At 34.0% G+C, this 26,839-nt stretch overlaps 1 protein-coding gene across 7 annotated transcripts in view; it reads left to right on the forward strand.

Annotated features, from left to right (window-relative positions):
- The window catches only part of Nlgn1 (neuroligin 1), an 818,097-nt gene that overhangs the window by 140,870 nt on the left and 650,388 nt on the right, over positions 1–26,839 (forward strand). For 5 of the 7 annotated variants that reach the window (XM_033762525.1, XM_033762524.1, XM_033762528.1 and 2 more), the window contains exon 1: positions 22,092–22,706. The exons of the other annotated variants lie outside the window; for them this stretch is intronic. The gene's annotated coding sequence lies outside the window, so the exon portion shown is untranslated. Of the gene's footprint in view, positions 1–22,091; positions 22,707–26,839 lie in introns of those variants that run through there. 7 annotated transcript variants of the gene reach the window in all.

Below are 26,839 nucleotides of genomic sequence, written 5' to 3' on the forward strand. Positions count from 1 at the left end.
ATATATATATATTTATAATGAGAGAGAGGGAGACTTAAATACAAAGGCAAATTTCATCTTAATGTAGGTTTTATCTTTTATGAATGCTAGAATTATATATAATTTTACGGCTAGTGAAATGAGAAATATATAGCAGTAGATTTTTGGTTTGTTTTTTTTTTTGGTACCAATGGTTGAACTTGGGTCCTTGCGCTTGCAAAGCAGGCCACCGAACCACTGAGCTAAATCCCCGGCCCTATAGCAGTAGATTTTTAAATAATAATAAGGTATTCTTTTTCATGAAAATAATATATTTGCCTATTAGGGAAAGTAATAATGTAGATTTTCTTCTGATTTTAGGGATAACCTAATTTTCTCTTGGCCAGGTTTTTAATAAATGACTTTTCTTCTATCCATAAAAATTCAAAACTGTAATAATGCAATTTAATAAAAAATAGAAAGGGAGGGAGAGGGATTAGGGATAGAGGGAAGTGAAGAATGGAAACAAAGCCTTTGTAAATGGAGGAGGGTTGAGGGGTTGAAGGGAGGGCAGGGGAATGGGGAAAAAAATAAGAACCAAGATAGATTATGAGAAGGTGCAAATTTCTAATGATAAATGCCATGATACTGTATACCTAAAATGCACCAATAAAATTAATTAAAACAAAACAAAAAACAAAAACCCAACAAAATTAAAATAGGAGTTCACTTAACTGAAAATATCGGTTAAGGAAGTTAATTTCTCTGTTATTTCATTAAATTGTTGTTTTAGTTATATACACACAATTTATAAAACTGATGTACTATATATATGATAAATTATTAACAGATTATTCTAGGTTTGCAATACAGTATATTTTCTTGCGGTAGATTATGGTATAAAATAAAAAGCAGTCTGACAAATACCATGTAAAATGAAGCAAAGAAGTGGAGGTTCAAAAAGATATCTGGAAAGAGGAAAGAGACAAGAAAAAATGTAGAAGAAATAAGAAAAGAACAAACAGAAAACTAAGGTATCATTTAGACCTGTGGATTTAAACAATCTACAGAATTTTGTTGCTAATTCCTTAATTGTTGTAGCTTCTGTTGTCAGATTTAGGCAGTGCTAGTTTTTTAGAAACCTTTATAATTAAGATTAGATTTTTAGGTATATTCTTGCATATTGTTAAACTATAAATATCTGTAAAACTTACAGAAAGCTGAAGGTAGTTGCCTAAACTCCAAGAAAATAAAAACAAGCAAAAATTATAAATTACAAAATGATTCAAGATTCACTACATCCATGAAAATGGGAATGATCTAGGTTTATTCGTTAGATAAATCAAAATTTGCAAAATTCAAAAAAATGTATCTTGAGACAGTAGGAACACTTATTTTTCACCTCTGGGAAATTCCTTTTGAGACTGTTCAGTCCTGTATATTCTTGGCTTTTTCATTTCATAGATACCAAAATATTTACATGGAATCATCATGTACATTTTTAAGAAGATATGATCACATATTGCTATGGAGTATTAGGTTGAAAAATAAAGGTGCTAAAATATATTCCAATTTACCAACTATAATCTGCCACGGAGGTTAGCTTTTGGTTTTATTTTCTTTTCTATTTCTTAGTGTTACATTAAAAAGAAGCCTAGATCATTCCCACTGTAATCCACAATACCCAAGAACCAACAAGTACTTTCTCCCAGGAATAGCTTTCTGCCACTCCAAAATGGAATCCGCAAACTTCAGTTAGTCTCCCAGATTTTCAGTTTAGGAAGGGCTGCTCTCTTAAAAAGCCATTATTGGATCCTTCTGTAAAAGTCAAACTGTTAGAAAATTTGTATCTGAGGAAACATTGTCTTTACTCTGAAAACTTTTTGTCTCTGGCACAGTATGGATTGACTGTTTATATAGATGTGATGTTGACACCTACTATCTGCCTATTCCTTTGAATATTTACTTACTCTGAATTTCCATAGCTCTCTATTATCCTTATTTAAAATCTGATCTGAAAGGTTGATTACCTTCTGACAAAAACAAAGTTGGAGGTCACGATAGCTGTGCACCTCTACCTCTCTCAAGATCCTCTTAAGGAAACTAACAGCGTGGGATTTAAAACTTCAATTTAGAAAATTCAATAGTAGACGCTAACTATGTTTGACAAGAACATAAAATCAATAAAAATTAGTCACCCAGAGCTACTTAATAAGATAAATATTGGGTGAAGATTTTTCAGTGCGAAGGAAAGGAGGCATTGCTCTAAATAAATAAATATTTGGAAGAATATTCACCAATTGAATCACTAAATTTTTCAATTTATTGAGCCCATATGTCATCAAAATTTAAATTAGAGGTGGGAAAGAATATAGAGATTACTTATTACCTCTACCTGAAAGGAATTATAATGAGAGAGGAAACATCTACGTTAACAAGGTCAGTACAATTTTTATTCCATGAAGGGTATAAAACCTTGCAGAAAAATGCTCTAAAACTTTCATTTATGCTTTCAAAACTTGTGACAAAAGGATTGGAGAATTTAGGCCATGGGATGTCAGTACAGTTGGGATTTTTAAAGAGTGAGGAAGGGGAAAGACATTTCAAACAGCAAGAAGAATGTGAAATAAAGGCTAGCCACGGTGATATGTGTTCACAGAATAAGAGGCAGCTCAGGTTATCCAGATGCTGGGGTTTGTGGAAGGTCTGTGGAAGTTCAACAGGGATTAAATGGTGCGTGTGTCTTGGCAGTGGAGAATGCTGTAAGTGAACTTAATTCAATCAGTAGACACAGTAGGAATTTAAGTTTATGTAGCACTTTGCAGCCTACAGATCGCATCATATATATCATCTTAATCTTTCAGCCGTGATCTTCACTCATTGTTTGATCCTCAGTAACCTTCGTATGCGTACATTTCCTAGTTGGTGATCATCAACGATGTCTTTCAGACATGCTCCAACTCTGCCTTAAAAAAGTAAAACATTCCGTGAGAAACTCAGAATCAAATATATCTGTTGGAATGGCCAAGAGGAGTTAAATATAGATAAAACTACCTGAAAGCCAAAAGAATGATTCAAGTTTGTATGTCATAGAGAACTAGCAAAGTTAAATTTATTGCTGAAAAGTAAGAAAGGAATAAATATTTTTATTTCTGGGCCCTTAGCATTTCTGAAGCTCTTGATTGTATTGATCTACTTGTATCTGTTTGCTCTCAAACAGGTTCACATTTTGCCAACACCTTTAAAAATGTGACAAGGATCTGCAACAAGGTCACAGAATTACATTTGTCTTGGAGTCAGCTCTTATTTTTTTACAACCTCATACTCAGGAAATCTTTTTAGATTAATCTTTAGAATATATAAGAATCTCATCCCTTTCTTAACTGTCCTTCAGTTTCACCCCAGTTAAAGCCATAAACAGCTTGAATTTCTGCATCAATCTTCTCTCTGGTCATTCTGTTTCTACCCTTCTACTTTCCATGCAGCAGCACATCAAATTTCTACAAAATAAAATTTACTTTTACTGTTCTACTAATGTGCTAAAAATCCCGCAAATGATTTACGATTTTCCCAGAATAAAATAAAATAATCCCTACAATAGCAAACTAGGCTTAACTTGATCTATCTGGCTCCATCTATGTCCCTCTCCGTAACTCTGTGTCGAGGATACACTGGTGGTCTCTTTGCTGCTTTAGAACGTACCAGGGAAACTCCTGCGAACACTGTGTTGTCTGTTCCATATGCGTAGAAAAAAATTTTTTTTTTTAAAGTTTGTTCTATCAACACACTGTCTACCTATGACTGATACGGATTTGTGTTCAATTCCTGTGTTTTTATAAACCTGAATGAAAGGTCAATACAGGGCCCGGAGATAAGTAACAAATACTGATAATTTTTCTTCATCTGTGTTGTTTAAGAAGGAATGTATTACATAGAACCCTTTTGATCTTCTTTGGGAAGTTAATATGTAAGTAAAGTAGAATTTTTTACTAATTCTGTGAATCATGATTTCCCTAACAGTTCCAATTCTTAGGACAATGGTGGGTGTTACATTTTTATGTCCTCTTCCAGTTTGAATATCATCATATTACTTTATTTGGCCATATAAGAAAATGCTAACATATAATTTTATCGTGACTCCAGTAGAGTACTTTCCCCATGCTCTTTTTTTCCTTGGTGAACTCTAAACTCTTTTGGAGGTAGCGGGTTCACAAAAAGGTTCAGGCCCCATTACTCTGAATCTCCGAGTGACTGTGAGTAGCAGAATCCCTACTAGATTCTGTTAGAATATGACAAACACTAAAATTAATCTTTATTTTATAAATGACAAGGATTTTAAAATTATTATGATGGCCTCAAGTAACCTAACATATTTTCAATTATATAGCCTTATTTTAATTTGTTCATGCTTTCCCCAGATTTTCTTCTAGAAGAGAGCAGTAAGATAACAGGAATTCATAAGGAACCTGTGTCCTCTCCTTTGATGAGTATTTAGTAACCATCTCTATTTGATGGACACTGGGAATACAGTAATAAGCAAAAGTTCCTCTTTTCATAGAGCTTTTAGTCTAAAAGTTGGGGCCAAGATTTCTTTTAACTTTTATTAATACCTCTTTACGGTACATAAGGATTAAGTTCATTGTAGGGAGTTGATAGATGTCCATGACATTCAATTCTCTTTATTTCCCTCCCTCCTCATATATACAGATCGAAAAACAGACTAATAGTACAAAGAATTTATAAAACATGTAAGACAATTATACTAAGCCAAGGTATACTTTTAGATACATTGTCCATGCTGGATTACATTATCTTTATTTTTCATACTCTTTTTTCCTATCTCCCTTTTATTTTGTATGTTAAATGTATTGAATAAGAGAAAGCATGTGATGTTTAAATGCGTGTCTGAGTTGCTTCCACATAATGGTCTCAAGGTGCGTTTATCATTGTAAAATGACATGAGTGTACCTTTCTTTAGGGCTGAGTAGTACTCCATTGTGTATAAATACCATATTTTAAAAAATACATTTTCAAGATTTAACTACTATGAGTTGTGTTGCCATAAACATGGGTACGCATACATCACTGTGGTATGCGGACTTTAACTCTTTGGGGAGGTTACTTAGAAGGGGAATAGCTGGGTCAATGGTTGGGGTTGGAAAGGCAGGAGGGAAACATGGAAAGTCACTCTTGGGAAGTTGGTCTTGCAGGAGTGGGCCCTGGTTACTCCACATCCCTGAGATCAGAGTCAGGCTGGCTGCCTTGTAGATGGGAGATTGAGTGGATGGGAAGTGAGCACATATATTGTGCAGCGGGAGTGGGGATGGGAAGATTGAATGAATGTGTAACAGGAGTGACTGAGATTGGGGAGCTGAGCAGCAAAATACTGTTGTCTAAACCCTACGAAAGCCCAGTGTGTGGGTGGCTGAACTTCCATTTTCCCATGAGGGAGGTGAAGGCGCAGAACTGGGGTGGCTTTGGAAAGTTCAGTTCTTACTTCTAGTAATTGTGGGTATAGGGTGGACGAAAAGACCACATAAGAAGGTAGGCAATTCTTCACAGATGGAGTTTTATCACTTTACCTAGGGGATAAAGAGGGAAATTATAATATATCGCTCACCACAGGGAATGAGGGAACGGTTCCATAGTCTTCAGATTCCTGGTTAGATGTAGCGCCACATAAAGAAAAAACAACCCATGCTACCACTGAGGTACTTTGACAGAAAGCAATGTTCTGACAGACCTGATGACTTCAAATTGAGCAGAATTAATTTGAATGAAGATGAAACAGATGTTACAATGAGAATTTTATTAAGACCATGGATGTGGGTATTGAAGAGCATTTCCTTTGAATGAAAGAAAATAATGCCAATTAAAGCTGTTTTCAGCATATTATAATTCAGTGAATTAAGCCAATTTTCCATTAATTGGGAGTGGAGATTTAATCCTTCACTATGCTCATCCTCTGAAAACTCCAATAGAATTATTCAGAGAAAAAAAGAGGGTGTAAGAGTAAGGGGATTACATAAAGATCATCCTATGAAAGAGTGAGGTATAATGGGAGATGCAGGTGTATAATTAATGCACTTAGAGTGCCAGATGCCAGATAGTTATTACAGTGTGGTACTTCATTATTTTAAATTAGGCGAAAGAGAGCCTGAAAATGTCCATTCACATATTGGTTAGTAAATGGGCTAACTGATCCATGCATTTCACGCACCATAGTTTCAATGGGAAATAGTTCAGGATGGAAATTGAGGGTGCAGATCCCAACTGTCCCCCTAGGCTTTCACTGTTAGTCATCATTCTTGACCTTCCCTAACCTCAACTTCAACAGCATTCAAACAAATTGGTTAATGATATGGGTTAGTAGGTCATCAAAGCATTTGTAATTGGACAACCCTTATGCAAATCATGACTAAATGATTTGGGAATTAAACAATGCCTGCAAAATTGGATTCTTTCTTGATTCTCATTTGTGAAGCTTTGCGGCGTCCTTAAACTGGGAAATTATTTACCTTTTACAATAGCATCACACTCGGCCTCAACACGTAGCTAATTAATTCCTACCCCTCCCTATTCTTTGCATTTCTCAAGCAGTTTCCTATCTTTGTGTTCACCTCCACCCTACAAATGATAAACCTCTCCTTCTCTGCACGCTATTAATATCTCTGGTTCAGCGCTTATCACACTGACACATTTCAGTTTATGAGTATGTGTCTTCTCTCCTAGACTGTAACTCCTCCAAGGGCACACTATGTCTCAGGTATTGCCTTATCCCCAGCACTCAGTAGGCTGATTTACACATGCTATGTCTTTAGATGGGTTTCTTCCAGAAAGGAATACATAAATAGAATGGAAGAGTTAAAACTTTTTTATTTTGAAAACATAAAAAATGGATTTATCTTCTATCATCTCATAGTATGATGAAATAATCTGATATGAAATGAAGCCCTGAGATGACACTAGTATAGAAGAAAAGTTTGGAAATGGTTTGATTCTATACCTTCACAGGACCTCATTTATCCTCCTTCCTGTTACAGGAGAGCAACATCTATTTCTGCTAATGCATTTATTCCTTTCATCTGTTTAACTTTGGTGCTTAATAGAAGTAAGTTGTGGGCCTGAATGTATAACTACGAAAACTGTAATGGATACACATGTGTATTTCTCTTGCTACACTAATGACTGACACTTAAAAAATAAGATAAATTAAAGAAGGAAGGTTTAACACATTCCAGAATCTATATTTGACTTCAAAGTGAGTGTACAAAACATATGTGCATTATGTTATTAGATAATAGCCAATAGCACTCTAAACATATAAATTTATACATTAATTGGAAAGACAACAAATTCTATTGTTCACTTTTGAAAAATCTATTGTACTAGCTTCATTAAAATAAATAGAAATAAGAGAAATATACACTCAAAGAAAAGATTTTAATATTTATGTGTTCCTTCAAAATTATTTTTTATTATTATGTTTTAATTTTTTCCAGTATGGGGATCAAATTCAGGACCTTGTGCTTGCCAGGCAGGCTCAGCGCCCCTGAGTTACATCCCTGGCCCTATACTCTTTTTTTAATTTTAATTTTTTTGGTACCAGGGAACGAACTCAGGACCTTGCACTTGCCAGGCAGGTGTGGTGCTGCTGAGCCCTCAAAATTCTTAAATTCAAGTTTATACAATTTATGTAATGTGATCATAGATCAAATTTAATTTTAAATTCAGTTTCTTTCTCATACTTTAAATATTGAACTTTTTCATGTTGCTGCATAATCACTTAATAAGGCTTATCAAGTATATTACCATATGTTACCTAAATACTCTATCAGCATATTTTTATTATTTATAATTTTGTTTTAGGAAGGATAAATTGTTAAGTTTAAGTACCACACATCAATAGAAGAAAAAGTAAATATTTCCTTTTTAAGTTATGAAGCTAAATAAAGTTACTGACAATTAATAATTTGAGATACATCATGAATTATCACCATCATTTTTCTTGTCTTTAAATTCAAGAATAAAATCATTTATATTTATGGTATGCACATGCATTTTGTAGTATATATTGTGCAATGGCTAAATCAAGCTATTAATATATGCATTGCCTCACATACTTATGATTTGTGACAAAACATTTAAAATTTATTTTTTGCAGTTTAAAAATGTATAATAAATTGTAATTAATATTTATAATATCTTACAGACATGTTTTCAAAGAAGGCTATTTTTATTTTGTGGTCCTTATGTTACACAACAGGTTTATTGAAATCATTCCTTTTATCTAACTGAAATTTCATATCCTTTGGCCAAAAATCAAAACTGTTAAAAAACTAATTACAGAAATAAAAATAGCTTCAGAAGAAAATGTGGTTTCCTGAACTTATTTCTTAAATAGTGGGTATATTTTTCTCAGTGCTTTTTGCCTGAGGTAAAAACTATTGTAGTACAATGGAAAGTTATGGTTTTTAAAAGTATAAAAATGATTTTACATAAATAACATTAATTTACCTTATCATTGAATGGGAATACTATGTACTACTTGAAAATGTTCTATTAGGCTTAAGGAAATTGTTACATCTTAAGAAACTAAGGGAGAACTCAAGATTGTAAACTTTCATGTAATATTACTTCATAATCTATCACTTACTACTTCTAACATGGGAGAGTTTTACTTCATCTTTCAGTTTTGAATTAATCTGTAGCCATGTACATTTGATTACTTAGAGATTCTAATTTTTTATTTCAACATTAAAACTCCATAAACAGTCTCCATTATCTTACAGTTGTGTTTTCAGGAAGCCAGGAGTATTTTCTAAAGTAGTAGTTTCGATTTCCATAAATAAGTTAAATTTAATTTTTTTTCTTTCTAAACAAATGTTTCCCCATTCTCGTTATTTTTCTATTTACTTAATCTTTCCTTTTGCTGCTATTGGTTTTTCTCCTGTGCCTACAGTTTCTTGTTTGCTGTTCAAATTTATGAATGTAAATTATTTCATATAGGCAACAATTTAATATAAGTAACTCTCGAGGCTTTTCTTTCAGGGTAATGGAAATGTTTTGAACTGAAAATCAGTGGCCACTGAGCATCATGGCTTTCTCTTTCTGGCAATATGATATAGAATTTACAGCCAGTTCAACTGAAGTGCACTTCTCTGAGATATATATGCCACACAGTCCCACAGTTATGCTTTTTGTAAGAAATTACTTGGCAAGTAACGTTTCTTTCATTCTTGCATTTCTTCTCTCAGCAATGTTTATCACAACACATAACAGGTTCAAACTGTTGGATAGCAAAAATAGAAAATGCAAATGAGACTGTTCCTCAAAGAGCAATTAGTGATAAAAGGTAATCAGAAGTTAGGTTGACTAAAGTTGGCCCTGACCCAGGCTGGGACTGGTCATTCTAAGAGGTGCAGGGTAGTTGTGAGGAGTGAAGTAGGTGAGTGGTCTCTTAGAAGGTTTGCCAAAGTCACTGCTGATTAAAGAAAGATTTCATAATCCAAGGAAACTATAAATGTTCTAGACTAGAAGACAGGACATGTACAGGGACAGCCATTCAGACAGAAAAGAGCCATGTGCGAAGGACAAATGCATAAGAAAAATTAAGATGGAACTGAAATCCCTCAAGTAGCTCAGGATCCTTAGAAAGTCATGTGTGGCAGGTGTGATGGCTGGGCAGGAAAACAAGTGGCTAGCTAGAAGTCTGTATGCACACACAGTGGATTATAGGAGACACTAAAATAACGGAAAGAACATTTGATTAGGAACCAAGAGATCTAAAATTTCATGAGCTGCTGAAGTTGGCCAAAGCACCTGATTTTGAAGATGTCTACTTCCTCCTTTGTAAATGAACCAAGTTCTTTTCAGTGCTCCTAGGAGGCCTACTCTGGATGTTACGGTGAGGACAGGGGATATCCCTGGGTTGGACAGTGGTCCTTTGTCAGCTTCATGTCTAATACACCAGATCTGTTTTTATCTGAATTAGTAGTTTATGACTTCATGTAATTTTTTTCAGTACTGGGGATTATTTTAGGGTCTTCATTCTGAGCCACATCTGTGGGCATATACATATACATATGCATATGTATATTTATTTATTATAAATTTTGAATTTTTAAATTCAGTAGTACATGTTTGCAGTACATAATGTTTACAATCCTTGAGTGGAGTTAGTACATGGACATAACACATCTTAAATTAGTTTTTCATCTCATTTCCTTCTACTCCCTCCCTTTCCCTTCATCTCTTGATTCCTTTGCAACTTGAGAAACAACTATCTCTCTACTTCCTGTTATTCTTCCTTTATTTTGCTCTTTATTTATAATTTGGGCCTATTATATAAAAGAAGCTATGAGATATTTAAATTTATGCGTCTGACTTACTTCTCTTAACATTTTGGTCTCAAAGAGTATCCATTTTCCTACAAAAGACTCAATTTTATCTTTCTTAGTGGGAGCATAGTATTCCATTGGATGTAAAATTCCACATTCAGTGGGCATGAGGGCTGCTTCCCAGATTTATCCATTATGATATGTGCTGCTAAAATGTATTAGAGACAGAGTTTTGGTAACTCATTAACTTGTTCAGGCTGAGCTCAAACTTGCAGCCTTCCTTCCTGAAACTCCTGAAATGCTAGAATTACAATTGAGCACCACCATACCTGGCTCATGTGAGATTTTTATATTTATATCCACAAAATATATTTTGAGCGCTATAAGAAATAATTTATCTTAGGTCTTTCCGTATCTCATGCCAATTCTTACTATTAAAAAGCGCATTGGACTGAGAGTCCAAGAGTCTGATTTGTACCATTGACAGCCTCTGTGTGGCCATAAGGAAGTCAAATTTCCTCTCAGTTAATTTTAATTATAAAAGGACCAAATATCAATGGCCTTCTTATTTCAAATATTTTGTTTTCTAAAGTTCAAATAAAATTAAAATGTTGAAGTGCAAACTGTAAAGGATTTATAAATGACTGCTATTGTTAAGGAAAATATCAGCTATGCTAAAAGATTCTTTTATGTTTGGAGAATCTTTTATATAAAAGATGCCCTTGGCATCTTGGCATAAAGTTTCTGGTTATTTAAAGGAGATGTCATGTTTCTTATGTCATATTTTCTTGACTCAAGTTCCTTTACTTAAAACTGAGATAAAAATCTTTATGCTGGACAACATTCTCCCTAGCTTTAAAGATTTATCAGAATAAGGTTTCCTAAAAGAAAAAATAATATTTATAATTATTTTATATTTCACTGTAAAATGGAGGTAACTTGGAGTCCCAGAAAGTTACCTAGAGTAATTCATTCAGTTAGGAGCATTTATTAAATTGGAATAATATATATGTGTATATACTTCTATATATGTGAAAATGTGTGTGTGTGTGTGTGTGTGTGTGTGTGTGTGGTGTGTTCATAGTATGTCCCCTACATAGATCTAGAAAACTAAGTGTAGGTGATATTTTTTTTCTTAGTGCTGTTTTAATGGAGCATTTGCAAATCCACCAACCTTTTCTCTTATTAATACTTATCATTTCCCCTGACAGAATTGAGGCATGTATTAAGAGATTTCTCTTTACCCAAAGAGAAAAGAGGAAAGAAGAAGTGAGGAAAACAAAAAAAAAATGTCTTTCCAAAAATATTACAGCCATTCTAATATTGGAGATAAAGGAAAAGAATATTTGCTCTCAGAAATTATGACTCAGAGGGAATAATCTAATTAACTAAGTGTCATTCAGTCCTTAGATTTCAATGTGCAACCATGGTAAGAACCACAAATTCTGACAATAGTTAGAGGAGTAATTTGACCAACTTGTATTACTAAAAGACTGTCTTGGAGTTAGTGTGTAAGTTGGAGGGAAGTTGGATGAGGAAAGCAGAAAAGTGAGAAGACTAGCAGAAACATTCAGCTGTGAAACAATTTATTCCAGAATTTATTCCTGGTGTCACCCGCATTTCCTGGATAAAGAATCTTGTTACAAGGTCCTCTGCGATCTGCTTCTCAGACTTTCTCTGACCCCTTTGCTGTCAAATTCTACTGACCATGCTCCCTTGGTACATCTGGCTACAAATTTCTATGTTAGTTTCATTTAAGGTTTTAAACACTTGCCCTTCCTGAGATAACCAGGTGAACTAGTTCTCTTACTAGGAACCCAGAAACTTGTCCTGGGTAACCACAGTGTATTCTGTTCCCCAGTCATTTATTACAGGAGAATTTTTGCTAACTTCTTCCTAGTTGCATGTTCACTAATGCTCTTCTCCTGTATTTCCTGACTTGGTATATACTCAGCTTCACTCAGGATGAAATCATGCTATCTCACTACAGAAGGCACTCCTGCCTTCTACTCCTCCTTAAAGCAGTTAGCAATACTGGCCCTGTGTGATACAGAGTAGCCAAAGCTAACCCAAGTCCTGGTATCATCCCTGACCCTTGAGCTGTACGTGGGGCATCTGATCACCGAGAAGTGATTTCTCTTTTGGGGACACATCTCACCTGTGTCCTTCACAATGAAAACTAAGCACAGGAGACTTGGATTTCAACTGCAGTGTGATTTTTCTTTTCTTCCATGGTCAGTTGCACCAAATTGCTTTATGTTACTGAGTTTCAGCTTTCTGTAGTATAGAAATCGACAAAATTATATGCACTCTTCCCACTTGAAAGACATATGTAAGTATAAGAATCAAGTATATTTTTCACAGATGATGTAGTCAACAACTGGAACTGACATCACTCTTATTATTAGGATTAAATTTGCATGATTTCAAGCCTGCTGAAAGAGCAAACAAGTAGGTGAAAATTTTAGTTTTGCAGTAGTTAAATGGGGATACAAATATATTATATATTAAATAGATTCATTTAACTAAACATATTCAACAATTAGCAATCTATTTTATAATAATACAACATTATGTATATTGAAAATACAAAGGGAGAGAGTGACAGGGAATGAAAGCAAGAGAGAGGCATGTCATCCTTTGATCTTTTCTTTTGTTTGTTTTTGTTTTGTCTGTTTGGTACCTGGGTATCAAACTCGGTCCTTGCACTTATGAGGCAGGCAAAAGAACCACTGAGCTAAATCCCCAGCCCCCTTAGATCTTATTCTTTGGCATGTTGATATTATTATTGTTTTTGTCTCCTATATTAGCTTCCTGGTTTTGTTCTTGATACATCTGGGAAGGAGGATTTAAAAGATAATTTTACTGATTGTGGTAGTAATAGGAGTTGAAAATACGAAAGAATCTTGCTATTATATCATAAAAAAATCATTTGAAAGGTATACAAATAAAATTAAGATTGAAGTTGGACTGTGGTTTGATTGACTCGTTTTAAAATTAGATTAATTTGAAGCTTTTATTAAATGTACTCTATAGCGTGAGGTTTTATAATTCAATTAAATACTGTCAATAAGAAATCCTTTTTGATAACAAAATTATGGTTGATTAATTAAACAGAAAGGTTTGTATAGCAGCGAGTAAACCAAATATAAGGAGACATTAATTTCTCTATTGAAGCAAAGAAGACTGAGAAGCTAGATGTTAAAATTTGATTGAATTAATTTAGAATTTAGGTAATTTAGGAAAAACTCTTTATTAATAACTAATTTGAAAAGTGCCATCGAAAACATTAATTCCCCAAACAGTTGATGGTTTGAACAATCTGTTTAAAAGTCTATAATCTAAGACAGATTCCTACCAAAGCTTCTCATTCATACACACCATTAGGATAATTTGCTTAATTGACAGATGCAGTCAGAACACAAATTCCTTTACAAATTTTAATACTCAAACAAAGAAAAGTGAAGAGAGTATCAAAAAGCTACAATATTGAATACAATAGACTAGCTGCTCAAAGGATTTACGCAACTGTGCTATCATTTCACCCTTACCAATTTTGTCCTCAAGAAAATTATGAGTGGCTTTTATAAAAGGCCATAGCTGAAGTCAGGATAATGCAAGTGACAGTTTTTTGATCTGCCACTCCAGTAATTCTAATAAAGCATTTATTCTGATCTTCCATATAGTTTGTGAACACTTATGAGAATCAGTTCTAGAATTTTAGTCAATGTCAAGTTTGTAAGCTTCAGTTTCTAAAAACTTGTTTGAAAACCAGGACCATTAAGAGTTTTCATAGTCTTGTTTTATGGTACTTTAAATATAACAGATAATCAGACCCAAGAATACATTTTCAAGTACTTTCAGTCCTGTACATTAGGTGAACAGACTTGTGGATGGAATGTTATAACTAATTTTAAAAATCTTTAGGCTTCATTATCATTTCCTCATTATCATATGCTTTCCCAGTTGGAACATCACTCTTTTCTATGGAGAAATTGGAAGCTTCAGTTTAATCATTTTTCTTTTCTCTAGGTCATTTTTTCAAACGGTGTAGCTGGCCTCAAGCAATGTTATTCTTATCCCGCTCTTGGCTGTCTTTTTGTTCTTGAAATATCAGAGATCTTTCCATGATCATTAGAATTTTTGACAAATATCAGCCAACTCAGTGTCACTAGGTAATCATAATCTTTTATTTTTTTACTTTTAAAATACTTAAGGATGTTTTCTCCTCTTTTGATATCTTTTTAAAATATAATTTTCGGGTGCCAAGTTCATAGAAAGTTGTCTCTATAACCATCCTAATTTTATTTTACATCCTTATGATTTTAATCTAGAACACTAGAAGTATTTATGGAATAATATATGCCATTTTCTTTATTTTTATTTTTAAATGGTACCAGGGATTGAACTCAGGCCCTTGTGTTTGTGAGATAGGCAGTGGAACCACTGAGCTAAATCCCCAGCCCTGACATTTTCTTATTAACTTGTTTATATCAATTTAAACTGAACTGTCTAGTAGTCTGTAGTCATGAGCTATATTTGGCAATAGTGCTCTTGAAATGTAAATAGTCCAAATTAAGATATTTGTCTAATATATGCTTTAGGTTTTGAAGACATGTTGTGAAAAGTTTTAAAAAACTTCATTAATAATTTTTAATACTGAGTGCATTTTGAAATAATAAAATATTTGTTCTATCAGGCTAAACAAAATGTATTATTAAATTTGATTTATCTTGATTTTTCTAAATGTTTCTTCAAAGTTTGATCCTAAAAAATTAGTGTCTTAAGTTATGTTTTTATGAATAACATTATTTATCTGCAAAATATCTTAAATAAATGTATTTATTTCCTATCATTGCTGAAACAGTTTACCACAAATTTAGTGCCTTAAAACAACTTAACTTTATTATCTGATGTTACAGCAAATCTGAAACCTAAAATAGTTGGCAAGCGCTATTTTCTCTTTTGGAAACCCTTGCCTAGCAACTACCTATTTTCTTTAGCTTGTAATGCTGCCCTGCTTCTTCTAAGCTAACAAACAGTGAAGCATTTTCAAATTCCTTCTTTTTCCGATCAATTCTATTATCACATCTTTCATTCTGATTCTGAATCTTCTTCTACCTCCCTCTAATAAGACCCCTTGTGATTGCATAGGTATATCTGGATAATCCAGAATAATCTTTCCATTTCAAGATATGTAAATCAATCACATCTATGAAATATTTTTGCCATATAAAATAACATAGACCCAGACTCCAGGGAATAGGATCCAGGTATCTTTGGGAGAAACATTACAAATTTCATATTAAGTATATTTAATGATATCCTTTTCTAATTGTTTGGTAAATATAATTTTTAAAGCTTAGTTGTGGTCAAATATTTTAAAACAAATGCAATTGTAATACGAACAACTCAACAATAAAGCATCATGTCAAAAATGGAATGGCAAAATGGCTTCTCATTTAGCAATTTTCTTGAGTTTATTGTGACTTTAGTTAAGCCATTTGTATTCTTGGGCTTGCCCTAAATAGCTTAGCATAAGAAGTTATTCGGGGTCCTTATGATTGATCAAGATATGAATTGTGATATAGTTTAATGTATTACCCAGAAAAAAAAATTACTCCCACCATGACTATTTTGGTAGTCTCTTAATTTTGGAGTTTAAACCTAAACTTGCTTTGAGCTGTTTTGATGTCATTTTCTAAATTAAATTTACTGAAGCAACCACTTTTAACAATTTTCACTTTTTATCTTTTTATGTCCCTCCTAGTACAAGAGTTAAAATACAATTTATTGGCAAAGCTTTTATTTGCTTGCTTATTTCTAGGAAAGTTTTGAAAAAATCATTTAGAAAACACCAAAATGGGTAGGCTATGTTTTAGAGTAGATAGGTGGAAGGCTGGACAATCTCTTATGCACTGAGTATAACATGGTTTTATCATTCTATTTAGTTACATTATTTTACTGTTTATTTTCAGGTTATCAGATGTAATTTTACTCACATGCAGACAAAAAGCAAACTCTAAACACAAACAAATGATTTTTGGAAAATCTTTCCTTTTGAAACATTGTTCAATATTCCCTAGTTTAATAAATAATAAAAAATTATCTAAAAAGGCAAATATATGTAATAAAATATAATGATAGATAGACAAGACAGAGGGGCCCATCATTTAGATGCCATTTTACTATGTTTTATTTAATGTTTTAGGAAAAAGTAGAACTAAATATTTCAGAACAGGTAGAATATTCTCATGAAATCATTTATTAAATAATAATGAATAAACAGGTTACTTTATTTGTAATTTCAGTTAGCATAAAATCCTATTCAGAAAGCATGTCCCCCTCAAGTCTGTGAGATATTGCAATGCTACTGGGATGTAACTAAGAAATCCTTTTCCAGCTTGAACTACAGGAAATTAATTTTCATGTGGCTTTCCCACACTTAGATCAAATTTTACTGTAAAATTTGCTGATGTTGGAAGCATAATATGTTAATATTCTATAATAAACTCTAATGAATGATGTTCAGTAGGGCAATTTTCTTCTCATCATATATTTTTGGTACTAAAGAAATACTTAAGCTGATTTTTCTGTAATTTAACTCATCCTAGATTTTTCTGCAATAACTTAGAATCACTCATGATATGAGAGAGTTAAAATCAACTGAAATAGCCCAAGAACTAGTCCTGAGATTAATGAATCAGTATAAGAGCTATGTTATTTCATAAATTTTACATAAAACCATATATAATCAAAAATAAATTCATAATAAACTATCACCAACTAAAGTCTTTGAAGTTTAAAACATATACCTTTTAAATTAAAATTATACCAATTAAATATCAGTGCAAATTATAGATATTAAAAAAGAGAGCTTTGCCAAAAGAAAACAAACCAGATTCTTGATTATTAGTAAAATAGCACCAATACTTGGAAGTTTTTAAGAGATTAAGTGGCCTCATCTTAAAATATCTAGTCTTGATCATTGCTTCCTTGGTTTCCATTACCACTTTTCAAGTTCATGAAATATGAAGGTGTATCTGGTATATTTAGCATCCAAGCAGGTGTATTCTCTGAATGCATACCTGAAATACTCGGTATTAGTCAAGTGTTTCAAGTAGTCTTTTCTAATTAAGCAGGATTGTGTGAGCATATCTTTCCCTGTAGAAAGAACTTCTTCATAAATAGCCACCTTTGCAATAGTTAGCCTTGTAATGTTGCAACATTTTAAATTTTTATGTCTTTTATAATTCCCAATTGCTACTTATTTAGATTCAAAGCTTGAGCACTTAACACGAGTGCACATCAGGGGAGTGCTGAGGATAGTAGAAGAATATCTTTCCTCTGGCCTTGCTTTGGAAATCTGCTTTACAGTAGCTTGTAAATTATTGCTTTTTTTCAGACATTAAACACTAATCTCTCACAACATATTAACATATTTACTATCAGCTAGAACTAAACTCATTTGATCTGGTACATTTATTAAAATAAACCCACAAAACATCTCTTTTTGTAATAATTCCTTTTTATTAAAGGCAATAATCACACATTAGCTTATCTGTTTGTTAATAGAGTCATGCTATTTATTTCTTCAAAAGATCTATTTCTTACTAATCAACCAATCATTTTTATTTGGTAGGGATACTGACATAGGATGTATGATCATAACATGATTTTAAGAGAGCAGAAATTTTAGTGAAGCCGTCCAAAACGGAATCCCCTCCAGCAGTCAGGTTTGCTAGTCCTTGCCTTTCAACTGTCACTATTAGTCACAGTTCATCTGCTACTTCCTTCCCTATTTCTTTCCTTTTCTGAAGAAATTAGTAAATGTATACAGGATGGAGATGTAACAGTTATTTTCATTGTTTGACCTACTAAGTCAAACAATTTTCTACTCATTTGTATCATGAGGAAATCAAGACTGAGTAAAATTCTATCTTATCTGATAAGCAAATCACTAGAATTTGACTCACATCTTTATTCCCAACTTTCTTTCTGATACACCTCCCCATCTTATAACTATTTTTTTTACTCTTCTTTCTTTATTGAGTACATTAACCCATAAATCCAGTTTGAACACAAATTCATTCAAAATGAACTTTGAATTCTGTATCAATATCTGATACCTGTTTAATTTGGATGCTGATATACTAATTCATAGTACTATCTATTAGGGCTGAGGATGTAGCTCAGTGGTGTCACCCCTGCTTGGCAAGGGCAAGGTCCTGAGTTTGATTCTCAGTACTGGAAAAATAAAAAAGAAAAACATATTATCTACTAATCACTGACAATCAATGTCAATTAGCAATGGAAACCAGATTTGTAACAGTTGCCTGTTCAAAGTGAGCTCTCCTATGATATACTATGGGTTTTACCCAGTATGCAGGAGATATTCACTAAGTGATTGTTTAACCAATATGTCAACTTTTTCAAATTTTAGAAACTTACATCTACTTCATCCCTCTTGTCTGTTCTATCATCAAAGGAAATCAAATTGTCATTTCACAGCTTCTCAGCACAATACTGCCTTGGTTATTTCCCAGGAACTTTCTTCTGAATAGTTGAAACACGCCTGCTTTACAATTAATTCAGGCATCTTTCCTGACTCCTGTGTGAGTTGAAAATATTATCTGCTTATTGTACTTCAAATATTGAGTTCTAAAAATTCTTCCCTAATATTTGACATGTTCTCTTACTTTTCGTGGATTATGAAAAATAGTATCTAGTGACTTTGGGATGAGATTTCCATTTCTCATAATTCATATCAGCAGTCTCCCTATTTGAATTCAGATACATATTTTACATATTCTAGAAGAATTTTCTTTGTACTGTAGTTTGGCTTGGAGCTACTTCTGGCTGTGGTGCCTTCTAGTTAGTCGGTCATGAACATGATCAATTGATTGTTTCAGTTTCAGAGGCCCTATTACTATATATGCAAGGACAAAGGAAAATACAAGAAAAAGCTAGTTAATGGTTATATTTTTTTCTATTTCAAGCATATTTCTCTCATTTAGGTGGTGAATTTTGTTTGCTTGATAGATAGGAATTCTAATACTCATTATAGAAATAAATAAGCACCAAATCCATTTCTGCTTCTTAGAAATGTGTCATTAAAAAAAAATTCTCTATAAAAAGCATGTTATGAAACTGAAATCCCATACTGTTTTTTCACATCTCCATTTGCTTATTCCAATTAGAGAATTTGATACTGCAGTAAGGGTTCACTGAAATTATCATCTCTAATTCTTTCGTTTTAATGAAATATTTCATGCATAAAAATAAATCTAAATCACTGTATAAACGTGTTCAGAGTTCAGTTTGAGAAATAAAGCACTGAAAATATAGGTGAAACTTCTCTTGATGAGTTCTCAGTTCCATGTACCCGCTCCTTCCCAATGGCAATCTACACCCTGACTTTGATATTTGTAGTTATCATGAATATTGATATATTTTTCCTATATATGTGATCAAAATTAATAGATATAATTATTTTGCAAGTTTTTAAACTTTATGTATACATAATATCATTCTAAGGCTTCTTGCTGCAACATTCTGCTTTTTGGGCCAACATCATGTTTTTGAAATTTATCCACACTAACTCAAGAAGCTATGACACTTTTATTTTTGTCTTTACTGTTTCTAATTTTTCAGTATTTGAATATTCTATAAATTCCTTGTCTAGTTATTTATCCAGAGGCATTTAGATTATTTCCTTTTTTTGCACTTTCAAGTAATTCTGCAATGGATATTTCTAGGAGTAAAAAGCTGGATTTCAGAATGTGATCAGTTTCAGCTATTGCTAAAGTGCTTTCTGTAGCATTTGTATGTTTAGTTGTTTCATTTTACATGGTTTCTTCACTCATCTATATTTGGTGATAATAGATTTGTAACTTCATAACTGTGAAATAATGTCACATCATTTTATCATATATTTTTCTAATGACTAGGGAGACTGAATATTTTTTTTCAAATGGTTATTGGACATTGAGAATCCTCTCTGTCAATTGACTCAAACTCCTTAGCCCCTTTTTCTTCATAATAAATTCTAAAAGAGATTCATAAGAAACATTTACATACTTTGGGCACTAATTCTTGCATTGAAAATATCTTATCTTGATTTTTTGGATGTACATTATTTTTATTTTAATATAACAAATTTAGAATTTTTTCCTTTACAAACACAGATTGTTTAATAAACTGTTCTCTTCCTATCTACTGAAAAACATAAAGCTATATTCCTGGAAAAGTTTTAAAGCTTTTCTTTGCATCTTTAGGCCTTTGACCTACCTTCAATATACTCTCAAGTGTGAAATCAAGTTAAAATCTAGAATCATCACTTTTTCATATCCTTAATCCATTGTCTGAACAATGAATCTGTTTTCTCTAATCTCTAATGCCACCTGTTACTTCTCAAGATTCCATTAGTGCGTGGAGATAGACAGACACAGACAAACACATATATCATACCCTATTATGTTTCTTTGAACTGATTTCTGTCTCTGAACAAAATTTACATATCCTTAACTGCTATCATTGCATTAAGCCTTAGTAGGTTGTGTGGAAATTGCCTGAATCCTTTTCTTCAGATTGTATTGACAAAGTTTTATTCTTTGCTATTGCAAGCATGTTTTAGGATTAACTTTTAAAGTTCCTTGAAATATATAATGAAATTTTAATTTTAATTATTAGTATTATATATTAATTTATAAAATGTCATCTTTTATCCAGGAACATGTATTTTTATTCTGAATTTTAATAAGTAAATTAACCATAAGCAAAAAAGTGTCAGCTCAAAGTTATAACACCAATTAATATTGAAATCAGTGATAGAGAGAAAGTCTCTGGACTCTTTAACAGTTCATACACTAAAATGGCTGAATTTAATCAGTTAAGAAAGGTTTTCCAACTTTTATGGTTACAAAACCTAACAGCATGAAAGTAAATCCATCTTCCCTGTGTGATTAGGCCCCTGATAAAGCCTGATCAAATGGTTTGTTAGAAATGTAGAATCTCAGCCCATTCCTGGTTCTACACATTCAGAATCTCCCTTTTACAAAAGGTGCTAGGTTGTTGGTTATTACTGCTTGTGAGAATTTGTTACTGCTGTTAGGAGAACAATGTCCTGAAATTCACTCTCATGATTTTTTTTCTTTGAAACCTGTCAAAAATCCTTGTCACAATCTTGCAGTCATTGAATTCCAAAGGATTCAGGCTAGCAAGCCAGAGGTCTCTATCAAGTGCCCAGATCTTGCTCTTCAACTAGGAGTTCACAGAAATCATTGTCTGCTTTGGTAAATAAACATGAAGAGTCTAAAATGAGAAAAAATAATCTCAAACATGTACACACATGCTCATATGAAACAAACTGTTAAGTATTTCTAAAAGTAAAATGTCTCAAGGAGACTGAGGCATTTTATCTGATCAGTGAAGTAACTTAGGAAACCAATACATTTGCTATGAAATCTCTGTGCTGCCCCAAATGTACATTTTAAATTCTAAATGCCATTGGGGAAATTTTTTAATACCGAGGAGATAGGAACACTGAAGTTTCAGAACAACATCCAGACTGTTTATTCAGGTATTCATATAACATTCCTAATATTGGTTCAGCCTGCTTGTTTAACTATTACAGCAGCTACTTGTTTTCTGGGCGCGGGGGAGGGGGAGGGTGGTGTGGCGAGGGGATGGGGAAAAAAAAAAGTGAGATCCCTGCAATATCGCCTCAAGCCACTAGGGGTAGCTTTGTACCATTTTTCATTCTGCACCGATTTGGAGTAGAAACCTATATTAGGGGAAAACCAGGGTCCTCGGCATTTTTTTGCGAGCAGTGCACCCAGAATCCAAAAAGATTTTTTTAAAGAAAGAAAGAAACAACAGTTCTTTCGGTCACTCGAACAAGGCTACGAAATCGTTCTACTGGACATCAGCGGTGGGAATTCATTTTTGAGGTCAATTTCCAATCTAGATAAATCTATTGGATTAGTAGGATTATCTGATTGCAGCTGAAAGAAGTAACGTTGTTTGATCATTTGTATTTCTTGCCTGATGGTCGGATTTACATGGAGGTGGCTTCGGGTCCCCAGGACTGTGGATCGTGGTAGCATCTGGAAAGAAAAAAAGGATCAATCGAGACGTTTTGGAAGTGTCTGTGGGTGAATAAAAGAGGGGGGTGTGCAAAACTGGGGTTGCGGCTGCTTAAAGAAAAAAATGAAGCATCTTGAATACTGAAATAAGAATCACTGAGTGCTGGAGATTTAAAATAAAAAAGCATCTAGAAACTGGCAAATACTTTGACCATTTCAGCTTGAATTTGACGGCGAAGTGTGTGGAAACTGGCTCCTTGAATTATTAGAAGGGGAATGAGGGAAGATGAGGGGCTCCCTCCGTGGATTTATTCTGCTGAGGGTAAGTTTGTGGCTCTTTTCCTGGGAGAGGGCTGCCTGGGTTTGGGTGCCACTGCGTGGAAGGTGATGCGGACGCGGCGCCTGGGAAATGGGAGAGAAGGCGAGATGGAAAACCACCTCTCCTATCTCGCATCTCGGGGGATCGCCGGGGAGCTACCTAGATCGAGCTCAAAAACCTTGTTCTGTGGCGTCAGTGGGAAAGCTAAGCAGCCCTACTGTCTCTCAAGTTTGCATTGCAAATCTCCCAGTTGGGAGATCCCTTCCAGATCCAGTGCTTTTTCCTTAGTGATACTTTAAGGAGAGGAGGCAACTGTGCTTGGAAAACCTGCATGTGCAGAGGGAAAAGCCCCAGTAGAAATCGCTGCTGCTTCCTCCGCGGTTTCGCCAGCGGCGATCTGAGCTTCTAGTGGCAATTTTGCAGGGGCGGGGGTTGGGGGTGGGGATTGGCCGTGTCTCCTTTTCCCTCCCTCTCTCTTCCCCCCTTTTCCAGCCTCCACCCCCGCTGTAGCCCGAAGCTAAAGGGTTACAGGGTCACTGCATCCGATAGAGATAGCAGAAGCGGGTGGCTGGCCACGCATGTTGTCTTGTGTTTCACTTGCACGGCTCTCCACAATACAGTTGGAGGTAACTTTCTTGAGTTGGAGGAGCCCCAGACGTCTTTGCAGCCTTTTCTCCGAGGGCCCAGGCTGGCGGCTGTGGTAGGCAGTGGCTGCCTTTCCGATGCACGCTGTCCTGCCGGCCTCACCAGCGAATGGTTTTTCTTTCTGACCGAGAGGTGCGCGCGCCTTTCTAGATACTGTAATTTCTTGCAGCTGAATACAAGGAATTTTTTTCTTTAAATATTTGTTTGTTCGCCACAACACCTCGTCTTTGTTTGTAGGACATCAATTCCCGTAGGTATAACATTAGAATTAATCAAATGAGTGAATATTAATTGACTCCAGAAAGTAAAGTTGCTTCAGAATCTGGCAAAGCATATGATCCTTAACCAATTTTGGAGTCTACACAGCTTCAAAGCAATCACATACAAAGAAATGACTCATTTAAAAGATATGTCTAAGCATACAGGGATGAGTTAAACAGATCAACGAAATCTCCCTTTTATAGCTTTGGACACTTCCGATCATTTTTTTTTTTTTGGTTGGATTTTTTCTATTTAAGGTCAGTTCGTTAAATTTTAAACTGCCAGACATTCAAATGCCCCGAAAGACAATGCAGATAGGTAAGTGTTAAAATATGAAATTTTGCTTTTTATCTTTTGAAGGAAAGCATTAGCTATTTTTCCAGAGGCTTCTGTTTACAGATTTTGATATATATGCATGAGCCTTTATAGCTTTAGCATTAAAGTCTCTCCATTACGTGTGAACTCAGCGAAAGGCAACTCTTCAATGTCATGTGAAGCACACTCACCCTCCCGTACTTATTTCAGGATTTTCAGATGTATCAGACGTTCGCTTAATTTCAAGATGACTCCTACCAAACTTTTCCTGGATGGGTGTGTATGTGTATCTTCAAATCTAATTCTGAAAGTAAGCACGTGAAATTTGTCCTTTTGAGATGAACTAACAACATGTAAAAGCGTTGTCTCCCAGGAATTCTAAAAAGGAAAAGTTGTTTATTATTTTTCTGCAGACTTTATATAAGATTTTCTAAAGATTATAGAAATAGCAAGAAATAATTTCTGCAAGCCCAATTATTAGTTTCAAGGAGATGTCTGGAAGCTTTGCCTCTTTTTTGCACTGCTCTAAGTCACGTGGCTGTGTGCAGATTGGAACTAGAAGAATGGATGTTCTGTGTACTGGTGCATGCTAACCAGTGATCCCGGCTACACAGTCCAATAATTAGTATCTTTTTGCAAAGATTAAATTAGTACAGAGGCAGCTAACAACATTTGAAATGATGATTAAAAACAAGTAAGGAAGTTGACTGGTAGGTGAACTGGCATTTCTCTTTTGAGGTTAGTATAGAATAGAACTATTGATACAAAAGTAATAATGGACTTGAAACAAGAAAAGGAGGCCCTTTTTAAAGTTTACTTACGTATTGCAAAACCACTAAACCAGAGGTTATTGCATGTGCCATAATGCTAAATTGGAACTTAACTCAATGTACATTTGTAGTGACTGAAAAAATTTTTGTCAAGAATAATTGATTTTTTTTCTCCTCTCTCATTCCATTCTTTTTTAGGAGGGAAAATGAAAAGGAAAAACTTTGACCTACTCTTTGGTGTCATCTGTTTAATATCCTCTTCATTTCTATAGCAGTTCTTAATAAAGCTGGTTAAACCTTGTAGGCTGCAAAGGCACTTTTGATGGCTGCTAACAATGGAAATAAACATAAACACATTTTAACAGCTATTGACAGCAAATAAAGAGCAAGGTATCCAGTTAGAAAAATGCTGTCTCTAATAGAGTGAGCTACTTTAAGAACTGCTTAAAACCTGATCAAGTCACTTGGAAAATTAATTACATTTTGCACTATCTTATCCATAGATATGGTTTTGATCACAATTAATTTAAAAAGCATAGCTCTGATCAGCTGCTTTAATTTTACATCAGAGTAACATAAATATGATAATTCTGGGTAAAGAGGTAGAAACCCTCAATGAACTCTGAGAATTACAAAGGGGCAGGACACGGCACTGGGTTTCCCAAAGTTTATAGCTATGGAAAAACTCTTGTTTCCTGGCTGGAGCTTTGCTTGTCATCTGCACTTTTATGTGTTTTTATTGGCCTAACATTCAGGTCAGGCTAACGTCTTTGCTGTAGCTTCCAAAATTTCTAAATGATTTACTGCATTAAATCTTATTTCATATTAACTGATATTTGAAATGAAATATTGCATGCTCTTAATGCAAAAAAACTAAAAGAAGTAAATCTTTATTTTGTTGAAATTTAATATAATATACTAAAGAACAAATCCTCCACCTACTTTGCATTACTGAGCAATGCAAAAGCAAACAAGCAAACAAAAAATATGCAACTAAATTTTCAATTTATAAATTTGCAAAACCAGAACAGGAAGAAGTAAAGTAGTGCGTGTTCATGATGAATCTACTTTGTCCCTTTCATTTCTTTTTTTTTTTTTTCCCCTCTCATTGAGCTTACTGGTACACTTTGGTTATACAGTACAGTTACATTCATCATTGGGATCTTGTACCTCTACATGACAGGCCTTGGTTCTCATTTTTTCCCCTGGTCCCTGCCCTCCCTTCCCTTTCATTTCTTTCAAAAGATAATTTAAAACTTCTTGATGTGTCTAAATTTGTAGTGTGGTAGGATAAAAACATCCCTAACTATTTCTAAGGAGAATGATTCCTTGATAGTAACAAGTTTGGGTATTTCTGTCCCGTTATTAATGAAATCATTTTATCTATGTTAATGAAATCATTCTGACTACATCAAATATTGCTATATTGCTATAAAAGACTTTAAATTGTCTTTGCTTTCAAGTTTCCCCCAACAAACAAACAGAAAACACCCCACACACCCATTAGGTAGCAGTTCTCTATGAAAGAAAAAGACTGTCAACTCTAAGCTCGACTGAATTCAGAGAAAACTAGTAAATCACTCCGGGCATTTGAAATTATTTGATATTAAACTTTTGGGAGAATTTTATATGAATTCTTTTTTATAACAGTCAATACAATCTCTTTTGTGCCTCTTTCTGTTGCATGTAAGAGAAACCCTAGTCAATGGCAGAGTGCTTTACTGCTGCCATTACCGCAGACTTTATAGATCAGAGATGTGTCAGCATGTTAGCTTTAGCAGTAATGCTTCTTTTGTGTGGAACCTTATGGGCCTTGCAGGCACTCTCTCATCCTGACACTCATAAAACGTTCAAGTCCCCATATTCATTATTTAATTTTCTTCCTATGTATGGTAACAAAGCTCTCCAACATATGAATACGTAGCCAAAAAAATGACAAGCAAGCATGAATGGGACTAATGAGTTTTAATAGTGTACATATTAGGAACTATTAAAGGAAGTTTAATTAAGAAAAATAAGTTAAGCATGAAATTCATTTTGGAACAAATGCAAGTTAAGTTACTACTACAGATGTAAAACGAAAAACCACAGTGATACATAACAGAAAATAAAGTTTCAGGCTGAGCCTAGACCTACTGAATGCAG

The sequence above is a fragment of the Fukomys damarensis genome, unplaced genomic scaffold (assembly GCF_012274545.1).
Source record: "Fukomys damarensis isolate Sample0158 unplaced genomic scaffold, DMR_v1.0_HiC HiC_scaffold_12, whole genome shotgun sequence".
Taxonomy (NCBI): domain Eukaryota; kingdom Metazoa; phylum Chordata; class Mammalia; order Rodentia; family Bathyergidae; genus Fukomys; species Fukomys damarensis.